Source organism: Melospiza melodia, chromosome 26, assembly GCF_035770615.1.
Source record: "Melospiza melodia melodia isolate bMelMel2 chromosome 26, bMelMel2.pri, whole genome shotgun sequence".
In the NCBI taxonomy this organism is placed as follows: Eukaryota; Metazoa; Chordata; class Aves; order Passeriformes; family Passerellidae; genus Melospiza; species Melospiza melodia.
In genome coordinates this window covers 1,555,699-1,569,600 of record NC_086219.1, presented here as the reverse complement: position 1 = coordinate 1,569,600, position 13,902 = coordinate 1,555,699, and the positions used below count along the sequence as shown (strand labels likewise).

Here is a 13,902-nt window from a genome sequence, read left to right as displayed (position 1 = left end):
CAGACAAGAGGCAACAGGTGGAGACAGACACAGGCAGGGAAGCGCATGGGAAGAGCAAGGCGCTCCTGCAAGGGCTGCTGTGTGGGTGTGCTGATGCGGAGTTCCCTGCTGCCAATGAGCAAAATTATCCAGGAGCGTTCAGGTTTGCCTGGCTGTGGCCTGGAGCCCAAACCCTGCAAGGCCTACAGTGGAGGCAGATCCACCCCAGAGCCTGGGCAGGCAGGCAGCTGTGCCTCCAAACCCCCGTACACGGTGCCAGCGAGCCCAGGCTCTCTTGGCTCCTGTAGAGGCAACCAGGGCATGACAGAAAAGATCTCCGTGGATGCTTGTACGGAATCACCACCAGAAAATGTGCACATGCAACTGTAACGTATACTCACTGTCTCAGTGAAATGAAAGGTGGAGCTGGGGAAAGTAGTTTAGCACAGAAATGTGATGCCTGCCTGTTGGAAATTCAGGTGTGTGAGAACTCTCGTCTCTGATCCTGCAAAGACATCTCCCAAAACCAGCCTAGTCTACAGCGCTGCTTATAGTTTGCACATTCATTCCTTGGCATTTTTGCTATGATCCAGACCTGCAAAAGTTAGTCCTGTGTGCAACTGGCAGCAAAGCCAGCACGGCCAAACTGCGAAATACTACAGTTGTAGATCTGAGACAACAGATAGTTCTAAACTTGAGTGAAATCCAGACAAAGAACATTAGCAAAAGAAAAATACTGAAGTTTAGAAGTTTGTAAAATAGCAACCGAATATCATGCCTATGAAAGCCAGCAAGAGAATGAAGCGGTAGACACAACCTAGTTATTTGTCATCTCCATGGAGTTTAGTGTCAGGGAACTAAGGTGAACGGGGTCAGCAGGCTGCAAAATAGAAAATTTTATAAAATTGACAGCGGTTCTCTGGGAAGGAGGACGGATGGGCAAGAGGAACCGCTGGTGCAGGAGCAGGGTAGGGGACAGGCAGCTGCGCGCGCGGGCAGGGAAATGGGGACACTTTCTCGCCTTTTCCCTTGCCAGGGGAGGGTGATCCAGTCCGCGTTTTGCAGGTGCCTCTCCCTTGACTGCCTGCCCTGCCTGCCTGGAGACCGAGTCCGCTCCGTGCCCGCTCCCTCCCGCCGCTCCCCCCTTCCCCACCCCGGGCGGGCCGGGGCGGGCGGCGGCGGGCTCCAGGCCGGGTTTTGCGCGACGCCCGCCCTCCTGTTAGAAATAGGAAAATTCAATAATCAAAGCAAAGGGGAGCGCGAGGAGGAAAAATCCGGGATCAGGGCAAGTTTGATGGCGCATGCGCGCTGCTGCCTCCATCCCAAACACACACACATTTCCCTTGACTTGGAAAGTCAACCAAAGCAGCCCCAAGTGCAGGTAAGCCCGTCCGCTCCCGCCCGGCCCCGGCCCCGCCGCCGGCAGCCCCGGGGCCGGGGCGCTGCGCGGGCGGGCGGCGCTGCCCGGCAGGTGGGCAGCGCTCCGCGCTCCGAGCCGGTTCCCGTGGGGCAGCGCCCACCTCCGAGGGCAGCGGGCAGCCTCCGCGGGCACCGGCCGACAGCGGGGGCAGCGGCGGCCGCCCGGCCCCGCCGGAGGAGGGAGGTGCCGTGGGGGGCCGGCGGCGGCGGCGGCGGGGTAGCGCCGTGCCCGCTCGGCGGCGGAGCCGCGGCCGCGGCGGCGCCCGTCAATTTCCAAGACTTTGGCAGGAGCCCGGGCAGGGGACGGGGGAACACGTGCTCCCGCTCCGCGCCGAGGGCAGGTAACCGCAGCCCCGCCGCGCCGCACCAGCCGGGGGTCCCGGCGAGGCGCTGAGAGGTGGGAGGGGAGAGGCGGCAGCAAAGTTGGGCGAGCGGCAGCAGGAGCGCTCCGCGGACAGGGCCGGGTGCGGCGGGGCGAGCGGTGCCGGGGAACTTTCTGCAAAGTGGCCGGGCCGGGGTCGGCAGCGCTTCTCCCGGTGCCCGCAGCGGCACGGCCGCGGCCCCCCCAGCAGGGTCGCGGTGGGCAGGGGCCGCGGCGGCCGGGAGCGCGGGTCGGGGCAGCCGGTGCCCGGCCCCCCGGGCGAAGCAGCAGGTTATTTTTACCCGGTGGTATTTGCAGAATGTGCAGCTGATTTGCCATCCGGAGCCAGGAAGTTTCCCCCTTCCGCCTCCTTCCCCTTTCCCCCTTTCTTTCCCCCGTGCGCGGCGGGGTAGTGGCGGGCGGGGGGGACGGCCGACCCGGGTGGCGGCGGGTGGGGGGCACGGGCCGGGACTCCCGGGGGATCGGCTGCCCGCGCCGCAGGCTCTGGGCACGGGGAACAGGTGTCCGAGCCGTCACTCATGAGCCGGGCCGCTGGGGGGGCGCGGGGCGCGGGCGGGGAAGGCGGGGAGCGGTGCCGTGCTGGGGCCCGAGCGGCGCCGGCCGCGGAGCGCCGGTCCCGGGGAGCGGAGGAGCGGCGAGGGGCAGCCGGGGCGCGGGGCAGAGGCGGGCTGGCCGCGGCCCGCAGCGGCGAGCGAGCTGTCAAGAAGCTCGGGCGGGCGCGGGACCGGCGCTGCCGCTCGCCTCGGGGCCGGCGCCGTGAGCGCCCGGCCGTGCGGCGGCAACTTGTGCGGCAAACTTTGAGGGGTGGGCTGCGGCCGGGGCCGCTCCGAATCACGGCGGGCTGGATCGATCGCCTCGAGCCCTGCTGCTCTTTCGGGTCGGAAAGGTGAAACTTCTCAGGAGCTGCGCGTCCACCTTGTGTGTGCCCCCTCCTGTCCGCGCTGCACTGCACAGCGGGTCCTGGCAGCTCGCTCCCTGGAACAGTAGCTGTCTCTCCCCAAACTTCATTGATGAATTTATTTCCTCTATTGATTTGCTGACTGTCAGGCTGGTATAATTTCTTGCGAAGGTTTCGGACTTCTCATTTCAGAAGTCTTGCCTGCTTCCCATCTACCTTTTATCTGTGTGTCGCTGCCACCTTGTTAGCTACCCTAAAGGTGGCTTGGAAGAGTTTATGGGAGAATATTGTTGAACTTCAGTAATCAAGTTTCCAGATCTTATGCCTCCTGTTTAATTTATTAGACTAGTTATTTATTCTGTTGATGATAATCTGTTGCTGGTTTCTATGGAGATGTTAAACTGATCTCTTTCAGAAATCAAACTCCATATGCACTAAAACGTTTAAAGGAGCAGCGTCCCCTTTTGTTTTCAGACTTTGTACCTTTTCAGCGCTTTTACTGGGCTCCTGTATATTTTATATATTAAAGCCTGAAGTTGGAGCTTTGAGTAAGACAGAACTTATTATGGCTAACAGAAAGTCAGGGCTTTGATCCTTTTTTTTGCATCATCATTTAAAACAGATCATTTTTCCCCCCTCATCACACAAGATAGCAGAACCCTTTCAAGATCAAAGCGTCCAGCTACAAACTATTGTTTAAAAAAAAAAAAAAAAACAGTAAAAGAGACAGTTAAATTAGGGGGATGTTTCCTTAATCTGCTTATTTTGTTCTAAAGATTTTTTTTTTTTTAGCTTTGTCAAGACAACAACAACAGAAACTTGTGGCAACTATATTGTTATTTTTATACCTTCCAAGTCTTTTTAAAGTTAAAATAAGTTCAAAGTCAAATATCTCCAAAGATAAAGTGCTTGTTAGGGTGTTTTTATTACTTGGTTTCTAAATGTGGAAGGTCAGAATCCAGAAAGCTACTGCATTAGAGAAGGTTTTAATAGTCTTTGTCTCATCTTAATGAGAGAGCAATCTAAAAAACATTTTCCCTGCAACGTTTATAAATTATTTCCAAGAAGTCTCTCTGCATATAACTCAGTTTTCATTATTTCTTAACTTGTCCATTGCATTATTACATGTGATTCAGTGTGATATCACTTTAGAACTGAAGTAATTGAGGTGAGAAATTTTTTTTATGCTTAAAATTTGAGAAGTCCTGGTAAGCCGGTGTGTTGATCAGGTTGATGCACAGTGCACACCAGTTGTGGGGTTTTGCTCATCTTTTAGAGAAAAGTTAAAATATTTGCAAAAAATATATTGCCAACACAACGCATGTTTAACACAGTACAAGAACCCCTTGTTGTACTTTCTTTTAGTGTATCTTCAAAATATTTCCACTCCCTAAATGAGAGATATTTTTCTTCTTGGTGTCCTTCTATACTGATCCTAAAAATAAAAGAATAATCCTAGAGGAAATAGTGTATGTAACCCTTATAACTCATATATATTTGTGTGTGTATATACATTTATATTTCTCATATATATATACACATACATGCACATATATGGAAAACATCAAGTGGTTTATGATCTGTCCATACTAGACTTAAATATTTTTCCTTGTAAATTGTTTCCTTTTTTTTTTCTCTGTGTGTGTGATTTGATGTGTGGGAGATCATTTAAAATTTTTTGTAAGCATTCTGTTTATTTGTTTGATTTGAATTGCAAACAGAATTGACTCTGACAAGTAAAAAGAGGAGGGGGAAAAAAGGAAACACTATGGCTTTAAACTCAGGAGTTTGCATATTCTCCTTGTATCTTTCCCCTTTGCTAATTATTGTGTTGTTTTCAGAGCAAATATGTCATATCCATGGCGACCAGGCAGGTTTATTGTCTTTCAGAAGCAATAGCTCACATAAGTAATTAATGACTTCTTTTTTTTTCCTCTGGCTTAGGTTAAACAGATCATTCAAGGAAAGTCATATCTCTCTCTCTCCTTCTCTCTCTTTTTTTTTTAGCCCAGTGACATAAGAACATGAGTTAGAACAAGAAAATACTTTAACCAAGAAGTCAACAGCTTATTTTTCCTCATTTCTTTTTAAAAGATCTAAGTGTCAGCTTTCCACACACATGACATTGTCATTCTTGCAGTTTCAGAGCGAAGCCTTTGTACAGGGAACAGCCACTGAAATCTGGAGTTAAGTTGGTGTTGTGCAGCTGAGCAAAGTGTCTCTGGGTACATGTGGCGGGATGTTATTCTTGCTTAAGGGTTTTGCTGTGTACTGGGATTAAAAACGTCTCCCTCGCTTTCCCCCCCTCCCTCCAATTCTATCTCTATTAAAATCAGTGTTAAAATAAAGGTGTGTTTTTGTATCTTGCAGATTGTAATTCAAACAGTTTCCAGGAAAGAATTAGTAATTCATTTTTATATACAGCATATATACACACATGCTTGAGCTCCACCCAAAACAATCAAGCGAACTGGAAAAAAAACCTTATTTCCTTTTTTTTATCAAGCCCAAGCAAACTTGCACAGTAACTTTCAAACGCTTATTAAAAATAGCCCCCCATTTTTGCAAGGAGTTTGCTGCAGGTATGAATCTTGTTCTTTCCCTTTCCAACTATGTTTCTTCCTATTAAAGCTGAATTTGCTATCTGTCCAAGCCAGAGGCTGGTTATGCACTGTGATTTACTGAGGTGATGGTTGCCCCCTCCCACACTCCCCCCAGCACCTTCACCCCCGTTTTGTTTTTGCTAATTTCATTTTCAGAAGGATTTATACACAGTCCAGCTATATAAATTCCTTGGGAGATAAAAGCGACACACACTTCCATAAACAAAAGCTTTTACTTGCATCCTGTCTTCCTTTTTTTCTTAAAGTAAAAAGGAAAAAAACCCTAAAAACAAAACCCCAAGCCATCTGATTGAAGCAGGTATCATAAATGCATGCTGGTAATGATTCTGTATTCCACAATGCTGCTACTTTAACTTCTAAAATATGTTTCCTTTCTGGTTTGTAACATTAATCAAAGAGCCGCTTCCTTCCAAATTTCCACAGACTGGGGCTAATTAGAACCACTCGAATCATATTTTGTAAATTCCATGTGGATGTTACTTTAGGTTTCAAGATTGCGAGTGCTTCAGGTTTAGTCTGGCTAGGTACTCTTAAGGTTATTTTTATTAATGTTTCTGCCTCCCAAACCAATTCAGGGTTTCTCTCCATTTACCCCAAATAGATTTGTGGGTTCACACGCAGGGGTATGTTGGAAATAGACGTTGCAAGTAGGAAAAAGAAAAGCCAAGAAGGAAGGAGATTTTGCAGTGTAGTTCCAAAGAGCAACAGAGAACCTCCTAAGTAACGTGAAGCTGAGGATTCAACAGACTTGATAATTGAGCCCTTAACCTTCTGATGTCTGTATCAGAAAAACAGAGTCTAGAAGAGGGAGACAAAGAATAAAAGCAAATACTGGGTAGGAGGAAGCTGAGGAGATGACTGAAATACTGAGGTACAGTCCAGGATACGTATAGATGAGTATTATGGTGTTTCCTTAGGCTCAGTTTTTCCCTCTGGTGAAATGTAGCTGGTTTAAAGGTGGCTTCGGGAGAACCTGATGTTTCCAGTGCAGCCGAGTCTGGCGTTTCTGTGGTGTGTGCAGATGGAACTTGGAGAGACTTCTCTTGGAATTTGTGTTTATGTTTCCCTCTTTCCTTTTGTTTTTGAAACACTCACTGGTGATTTTTTTTTTAGTCTTTATGGGAAGTTAAATAGCTAGAAGTTGGAAGTTTTCGGGTTGTGATTACCAGGCTGTGCTATAGGGATTTGAATCGAACCGCTTTGAACATCCGACAGGGTGACTGTTTCCATGCTCTGGTGTAGCATTTCTCTCCCGTACATTTGTTGTACCTAAATAGGGTATCTAAGAATTAGGGGGCAGTTGGCTTGCACAGACATCTCAAAGTTAACTTGCTTTTGGTATACAAGACTGCAGCTTCAAAGAAAAGCAAGGGTGCATCATAAATTTTGCTAAAATTAATCAACCGTTTAAGAGCTCCACATTAACGAGGTCTTTCAGGCAAGCAGCTTTCTTTTCTTCTTCTTCTTTTTCATTCAAAGTCTGAGAGGTTTGAGGTAGAGGAGGGGGGAACATGAGTAGGAAGAGGAAAGGAATGGAATTTGAGGAGAAATAATAAAAAACAAAAAAGGCTGGATTTGTAGAATATAAATCCTCATGTGTCCTTGATCCATATTGTCAGGGGTTTTTTTTTGGTTTTTCTTTTTTTTTTTTTTCTTTTTTTTTTTTTTTGGTCGGATTTGTCCTGTGTGCCTTTGACGGAAAAGGCACGTAGAGAGAGAGAGAGAGAGAGAGAGAGCGCGACAGAGGGGGAGAGAGAGACGTGTCACTGCTTTGGAGCTCATTATCATTCTTAATAAGTCTTAAGGAATAAAGAGGAGCATTGAGTGTAAATGCTGGGTAATCCTAACACTCCTCAAGGTGAGAGGAGTCTCGAGGACACAGAGAAAGAGAGTGAGGAGGAGGGGGCTACTGTGGGAGCAGGAGAGGAGATGTGGATGAAGGTGGTTTTTAGGAGAGGGGGCACAGCTTGGCAGGGCTCGCGCCTCTGGGACACTCTGGATTCCTTCCACAGGCCTGTGCTGGGGCAAGTTGTCTCCAAGTTTGCGTCCCAGAGCTCTCTCGGGTTTGCACCCGAGCAGCCCAGCTGGACCTTGGGGCTGGCTTGTTGGCCTGTGGAGGTGCCGTTGTGTGTGGGAGATGAGTTGGAGAGGAGCCGGCTGCCCACGCCGCTCGGGCCGGGCCGGAGCCGTGAGGGGGCCCAGGCCGGGCCGGGTGCCCGCTCTGCCGTGCCCGCTCTGCCGTGCCCGCTCTGCCGTGCCCGCTTCGCCGCCTGCTTCCTCGCCTCGGGGTCGCTTCTCAGTCCATGCACCCTGTCCTTTGCTCCTTTCCGCGTCGGTCTGCTTGGATGTCTCAACTCCTTCTCTTCGCCTGAATTTCCTGAAGCATCTCCCTGCGCGGCTCGGACACTAGGTGGCTTAAAGCGCAGGCTCGGCTCCGCGCTGCTGGCAGCTGCCAGCGTTCATTCACTCTTTCTGGTGGGCTCCCTTATTCAGACTTCAGGCTCACAGCAAAACGTGGAGATGTCTTTGAGTCCGTTGTGGATTCAGATATCGCACGACCTCCTTGGCAGTGTGCTTGCAGGCGCGTTCGGGGATCTGAGCCCTTGGAGAAGGAAGAAAGAGGACATTGATGAAATTAAGTCAGGGGCTGGGCTTCTTGCTTTGATGATAAGGAGTCAGGAACCTGCTGGTATTGCTGAGTCCTTCCCTCTCCAGGCATATTTCACCATACCCATTCTAAAGGGTGTGTGCGTGTTCCTTTTGGAAAAAAACATTTCAGGGTTGGCATCGCCCTTTTCACGCTGCTGATGTGTAATGGAAGATGCTGAGCTTTCAGTGATGCCCACTGGCCCTTCTTTCTGGTCTCTTATCTCAACTCCAGTTGCAGGCAGAAGGGATTGCTGTAATTGGGAATTTGCCTAATGCATCCAAAGCCTAAAGAAGGGGAGTGGAATAGCACTTGAATATTTTTTATCCCTCCTGTAATCTGTGTTGTCTCTCTGGTTCAGCCCTTAGCTTCTAGCTGAAGAAGGCGCTTTACCTTCTAAAAAAATTATTCAAAATACCTTGGAGCAGGTGGGAAGGAGTTTTGATTAGGTGGATGCTGAGTTTTGATCAGTTGGCAGAAGCCAAATGCAGCAAGGTGGAAGTCTTGCTAAGTGCTGATTTTTCTGGGTCCAGGTGCTTGGCATCAAGTTAAAGTATTACATTGGTAAATTATTAGGTATTCAGTTATTGTAATATTATTAGGTATTAAGTTATTAGTAATGGAACTGTGGAGCTTGCCTGTACTTGACAGAGAACTGCTGAGGAACTGTATTAGAACTGAATTCATCCTGGTTTCTCCAGTAATGTCCTTCCAGCATGCCTCAGCCCTGATCTGGAAGGAGCAGGAAGAAACTTGAATGCAGTTTTTGTGCATCATCTGTCTTTTGAACTCTTTCCTGAGACAGCTAATGAATTGTAGCAAGGAGGCTCCATTTCTCATACAGAGGTATCTGCCTGCAGCCCCTCACTCCCTCTGTTGATGAGGGGCCAGCCAATACCTTCCACACGTGATCGAGCTGGTCTAGAACAGGACCTGGAGGTACAAGAGTGTGTGCTGCCAGGTCAGCTCCAGAGCCATCCAGCTGCCGAGGCCTCGTGTGTGTTAACCGCTGTAGGGAAAGGCACAGCACAACTGTCAGTCCTTAGGGGCCTTTAGCTCCTTGCCCACTGTGGCATTTTGGGGTAGTTTTCCCTCCAGAAGGTATCCTATTTTTGTTCCGCCACCAGTGATGCTGTTTTGAAACAACATTGGAAGCAACTCCCAGATTCTGAGCCATAGGGCTTGTCATTTCAATGACAATACAACAAGTCACCTCAGAGTTGGTCTCTGAGGCTGCTCCTGATCCTTTTGTGTGTGAAGTCAACTGGCAAGGTTGGTCTCAGTGCTGGGAGGGCAGCGCATTGTCACACACACCATCATCCATCAGACTCAGGAAGGAACGAGGTAGATGAACTCCACAGGTTTTTCACGGAGTTTTTTGGTTTGAATGCTATCCTTTGAAAGAACTGGAAGACTTAGGAGAGAGAGTCCCTTGATGGTCTGTTTGGAACTGTGAAGAGGGGTCTTGTTTCAGCTGTCTATTAAAATGTGTTATGTAGTGACACTTGGGAGGGGCCTGAGGAACAAGTGCTAAGAGTGTGACCCAAGCGTGAGTTTGACTGCTGGGCTTGGAGAACAGTTGACTGGAAAATGCACCCTAAAAGTACAAGATAGCTTGGTTCTGATCCCTGCTTGTATATGAAGGTGGTGGTGGCAGCTGACTTTCACTTATGAGCCAGTTCTTTTCTTTCCTGGTTTTGCTTCTGCTTCCAATAGCAAAAGAAATGGGAAATTTTATTCCTAAGCAGCATGAACTGCCAGCCCTACACCTTTCGCAGTGTGGATGGGCAGAGCTTTCTAAATAAGAAGACACGAATGTAGCAGGCATAAATGCAAACTGAGCTGTGTGATCACAGCCTGTGATGGAGGTTTCTCCCTCCTGCCCCACTCAGCCCGTCCCCACGGCAGGAGGAGAGAGGGCTGCACAGAATCACGCCTGGTGCGTGGTGCATGATGAGGCTGGCAGAGCAGTTGGGAGGCTGGCACACAGCTCCCGGCCTGGCTGCCTCCCCGTGGGAGCTGTGTCTGCAGAACATCCTCTCCAGAGGGCTGCTGGTGATGAGCCCCTCCCTGCAACACTGCCTCGGGCTGGTCCAACTTTATACCCGGGGAGCAGTGTCCTTTCGCACTAGTGAGCCAGCAGAATCTCTCCCAGGGGTTATTGTAACCTCTCAGCAGCGATTTGCAAACAGGCATTCGGAGATAAAGTCTTGCTGCCGAGCTCAGGGCCAGTAGGGCAGATAAGAAATGCGGCAGGTTTATGAAAGGGAAGGTGTATGAAATGCAGCCTGCATCTCCCATTTCACTGCACTATGCCAAAACACACAGTTTCTTATTTCAGTCACTGTGATCTTTCAAGGAGGTTAATTTCCATGACGAACTCTGGGCCACGTGCTTGGAGGATTTATCTAATTAGACTGACACTTTTCTTTTTTAAAAAAGAAAATTAAGCTGCACCTTGGAGGACTTAAGTATTTTAAACTGTGGGAGCAGCAGTAGGTAGTGTGATCTCTGCTCACAGAGCAGGGAGAGAGGAAATTTCCCCTTTTCCAGTTTTCTGTTTAAGACTTCACCAAAGGTCTCCATTTACCTAATTTTCTTACTTGGTGGCTGGGTCCTAAAGAGTATTTTATCCTGCCTGAGTCCCTAAAGCCTTAGCTGGCTGTTTAACTCATGTTCTGGGCTGTTACGTATTCAGGATGGAGCAGAGGGTGAAGGAGAGACCTACTTATGCTCCTTAGCCATGTCCTAGAAAAACTGCATCCTGCCAGGACAGTGAAGGGTGTGCCTGCAGCCGTGTAACCACTGAGGTAGGTATACGTCCCTCTCACCATGCTTGGGCACCTCATGCTGCTGAATGTGTGTGCTGTGGGAGCTGGCGTGACTGTCCTTGTCTCATCTGTGGTCACAAAGAATAGTGAGTCCCAGGAGAGCCCCCTGTCCCTTCATCCAGCCTTGCTGCAGTCGGATCATGTTTGGACTTCTGCTAAAAATGCCTTTCAGACAAGAACTGGGACCAGGACCGTGCTGTAATGAAAATAGAGGATCTCAGGTTAAGGCAGTTCCATACAGGCAAGCCCTGTGCTTCCCTGGGACTGGATATCCTTCACACTTGCAGGCACAGTGGGTGATGCTGGTTTTGTTCCCATCAGAGTCCTGCTCACACTCTCTGCCTGCTGCTTTCCCATTATTTGGCAGCTCCTTGTGTTGCTGTGTGTGAATCCAGGTTCAGATCACTTCAGGTCTGGTACTGCTCCAGCTGTTTATCCTGGTAAAGGAGATGGAAGGAACATTTTCTCAGGGCACCAAATTTGCTGCACTAAACTCCGACAACTCAGACCAGGTTGTCTTGCAGCCCAGGTGAGAACAGAGCAGCATCTGTGGAGAGGGAGGTGTCCATGCAAAAGGGGCAGCATAAGAGCAGCTGTGTGACCTGTGGTGATGATACACTGAGTCCTGTGGAGCTGTTCATGGTGCAAGACTCTGCACAGACTGAGAAAAATACAGCAGCCTCATCCAAGGAGATGGCCACTGGGCATTCCACACTCCCCAGCTGATACACTGAGGAATCTGTAGTGGGTTGAACCTGAGATTTAATTTTAATTTGTGTTTGGGGACTAAAGGAACAAAAATAGATATTTCCTTTCCTACCCCCGCTTCCCCCCACCGCCACCTAAGCAAAAGAAAAAGAGAAAGAAAAATAATAGAAGCTACCAGGCACTCAGAGGGCTAACCAATAGGAGCCCTGTTGGCTGGGGAGCAATCGTTCTGGCTTGGTCAGCCATCCCTAACAAGTTACGGGTTGTATAAACTCCCAGCTTACAGCTGTAAATTTACTCAATTTTGAATACAGCCACAAGCTGGCTCAGCAGGATCTGAAACTCTCTGCTCCAGTAGTCCTGCTATGCTCAAAATTCACATTTGGGGGGCCCCTGCTTTAGACACATGGAACTGTGGAGGGCCAGGTCATGGGTTGCAGCTCCAGATTGAAAGGAACCTCCCCAATATAAACCATGGTGTTAATTTATCCTTCCCTGGCATTTTGCTTCCTCACCTTGGGTGAATGCTTCCTGATCTCCATAGCTGCAGGTCCACTGCCCCTGTGCCTTTTCTGTTCCTCACCTTGAGATGGGGAGCTTGGTCCAAGACAGATTCCCTTGCAGAGTGTTTGCCTGGAACAGCAGTGCCATCTCTGTTGGATGCTGCAGTAGGTGGGCAGGATTGGGTCCCTACACAGTCCTGGGCCCTTCCTGCAGTGTCTGCTCAGTCAGTGGGTGTTTGCTTGAGGGACTGAGAGTGAAAGGAGAGCTCTTCAGGGTTTTTTTCTGCAGAAGTGGCTGATCTCTCTGAACACCTGTAGTATTGCAACATTGGGTACTCCTAGATAGCTGAACTTTTGGCTTATATTTGAGGCACTGAATCCTGCCACAAACAGCAGCATGTTTTTTATATTGAAAGAGAATTTGGCCCAGTCACACAGTTAACTTTGGCTACCTCGTACATGTTCAGAAATTGGACAGTTTATAGCAGTGTAGAGAAAGAGGGACATATGCACCTGAGCCCACATGTCCTCTTACTGCTGACTACATTTCCTCATGCTTCTAATGGGGGAAGCATTTTCTCTTGGAATGAGACATCAAGTATTGTCATGTTACTCTCACTGACACCTTGGTCTGCAGCAAGAGTGAAGTGATATTTTCTGTTGCCTGGAATGATCTTGGAGTGTAGAGATGGCTTGAGGGGTGACCCACCCCAGCCCTCCTCTGGCAGCCTGTGCCCTGGGGTGCTGCCTGGCTCTGAGCCAGCCCATGTCCATCTTCAATGCAGCACAATGGTGAGGGCAGAGTTTATGGGGATAGTGTGGCTCCAAACACAGCAAGTGCTCCCTCCTGAATTTAGCTCCCTACAAATAAATGAAAAGGAGTGGTTGCAAATAAAAGATCCAGGAGAGGTTTCCTCTCCTGTCTTCCTTGTCTCCCCTGTGGAGCTGTGCTGGCTCTGCCTCTGGCTCCCGAAGGGTTAAGGTGACTCATGCCCCTCTCACCAGATATGCTGGCAGGAACATTCATCCCAGCCACTAATTGGTGGTGTTTGCTCTGCACTTTCTCGCTCTGGTTTTGATGAAAACATTTAACCAGGAGCTTAGTGTGCAGAGGCTCCCAGCTGACAGCACTGGGCTGGCTTTACCAAGCTGTCCTTGCTGTGTGTAAATCCAGCAGCCGGGTTTAGAGGACAGACATGCCTAGCATCACAGTTCCTGGCCCCTTGGTTCCACTCTGCAGAATGCTCTTGCCTGTGGGAATCTTTGGGTTCCGGACCCATATCTGCTCTAGTCTGCTGGTGCCTTTCTGTGCCTGGACAGCTGCTGGCATTGGGAGCCAGTTCAGAGCCTTGGGACAAGGCTGCAGAGGTGGGAAGAGAGGTCCTGATGGGCTCCATAGGGCCTGGTCTCACCTGAGAGCAGGGGTACGCCTTGCTGGAGCTTGGGAGATCTGTTCCCAAGCCCATCTGGCTGCAATCCTGGGGAATTCTTCCCCAAAAAACAGGCTCTGACAGGCCCTGTGCCACAGATGGTGAAGCTACTGGTTCTATTATGTGAAGATGACCTAACCATTCTTTCCTATGTCACTTGGAAGCTTCTGCAGGACTTCCCCAACACAGTCTTGCATTCAGGTAATAATAACAACCTGCTCATCTATAGGTTCTTCTAAGGAGTTTCATGTGAAGAAGTCTGAGATGGTTTCAATTTTTGCCATGTAAGTGATAAAGAAGTTGCCATGTCCTTATGGAGTTAGTCTTGAGAGTGGACATGTCCAAGCTCCTCGGTTTCTGCATCACAGAACCTGTAGGCAGCTGCAGAAACTGAAACATTCCCCAGGGGAGATGCCAGTTTTTCTGTGCTGCTGCTGGAAAATGCATTCAAATTTCTGCCCAAATAGGAGATTGTGGCATG

The 13,902-nt window shown here is 49.2% G+C and overlaps 1 protein-coding gene across 10 annotated transcripts in view; it reads left to right on the top strand.

Moving 5' to 3' along the window:
• Window positions 1–1,201: 1,201 nt before the first annotated feature.
• CASZ1 (castor zinc finger 1) overlaps window positions 1,202–13,902 on the top strand; it is a 188,860-nt gene continuing 176,159 nt past the window's right edge. For 3 of the 10 annotated variants that reach the window (XM_063176728.1, XM_063176735.1, XM_063176727.1), the window contains exon 1: window positions 1,202–1,360. The gene's annotated coding sequence lies outside the window, so the exon portion shown is untranslated. Of the gene's footprint in view, window positions 1,361–1,629; window positions 1,740–13,902 lie in introns of those variants that run through there. The other 7 variants (XM_063176733.1, XM_063176736.1, XM_063176730.1 and 4 more) reach the window with 5 other exon arrangements.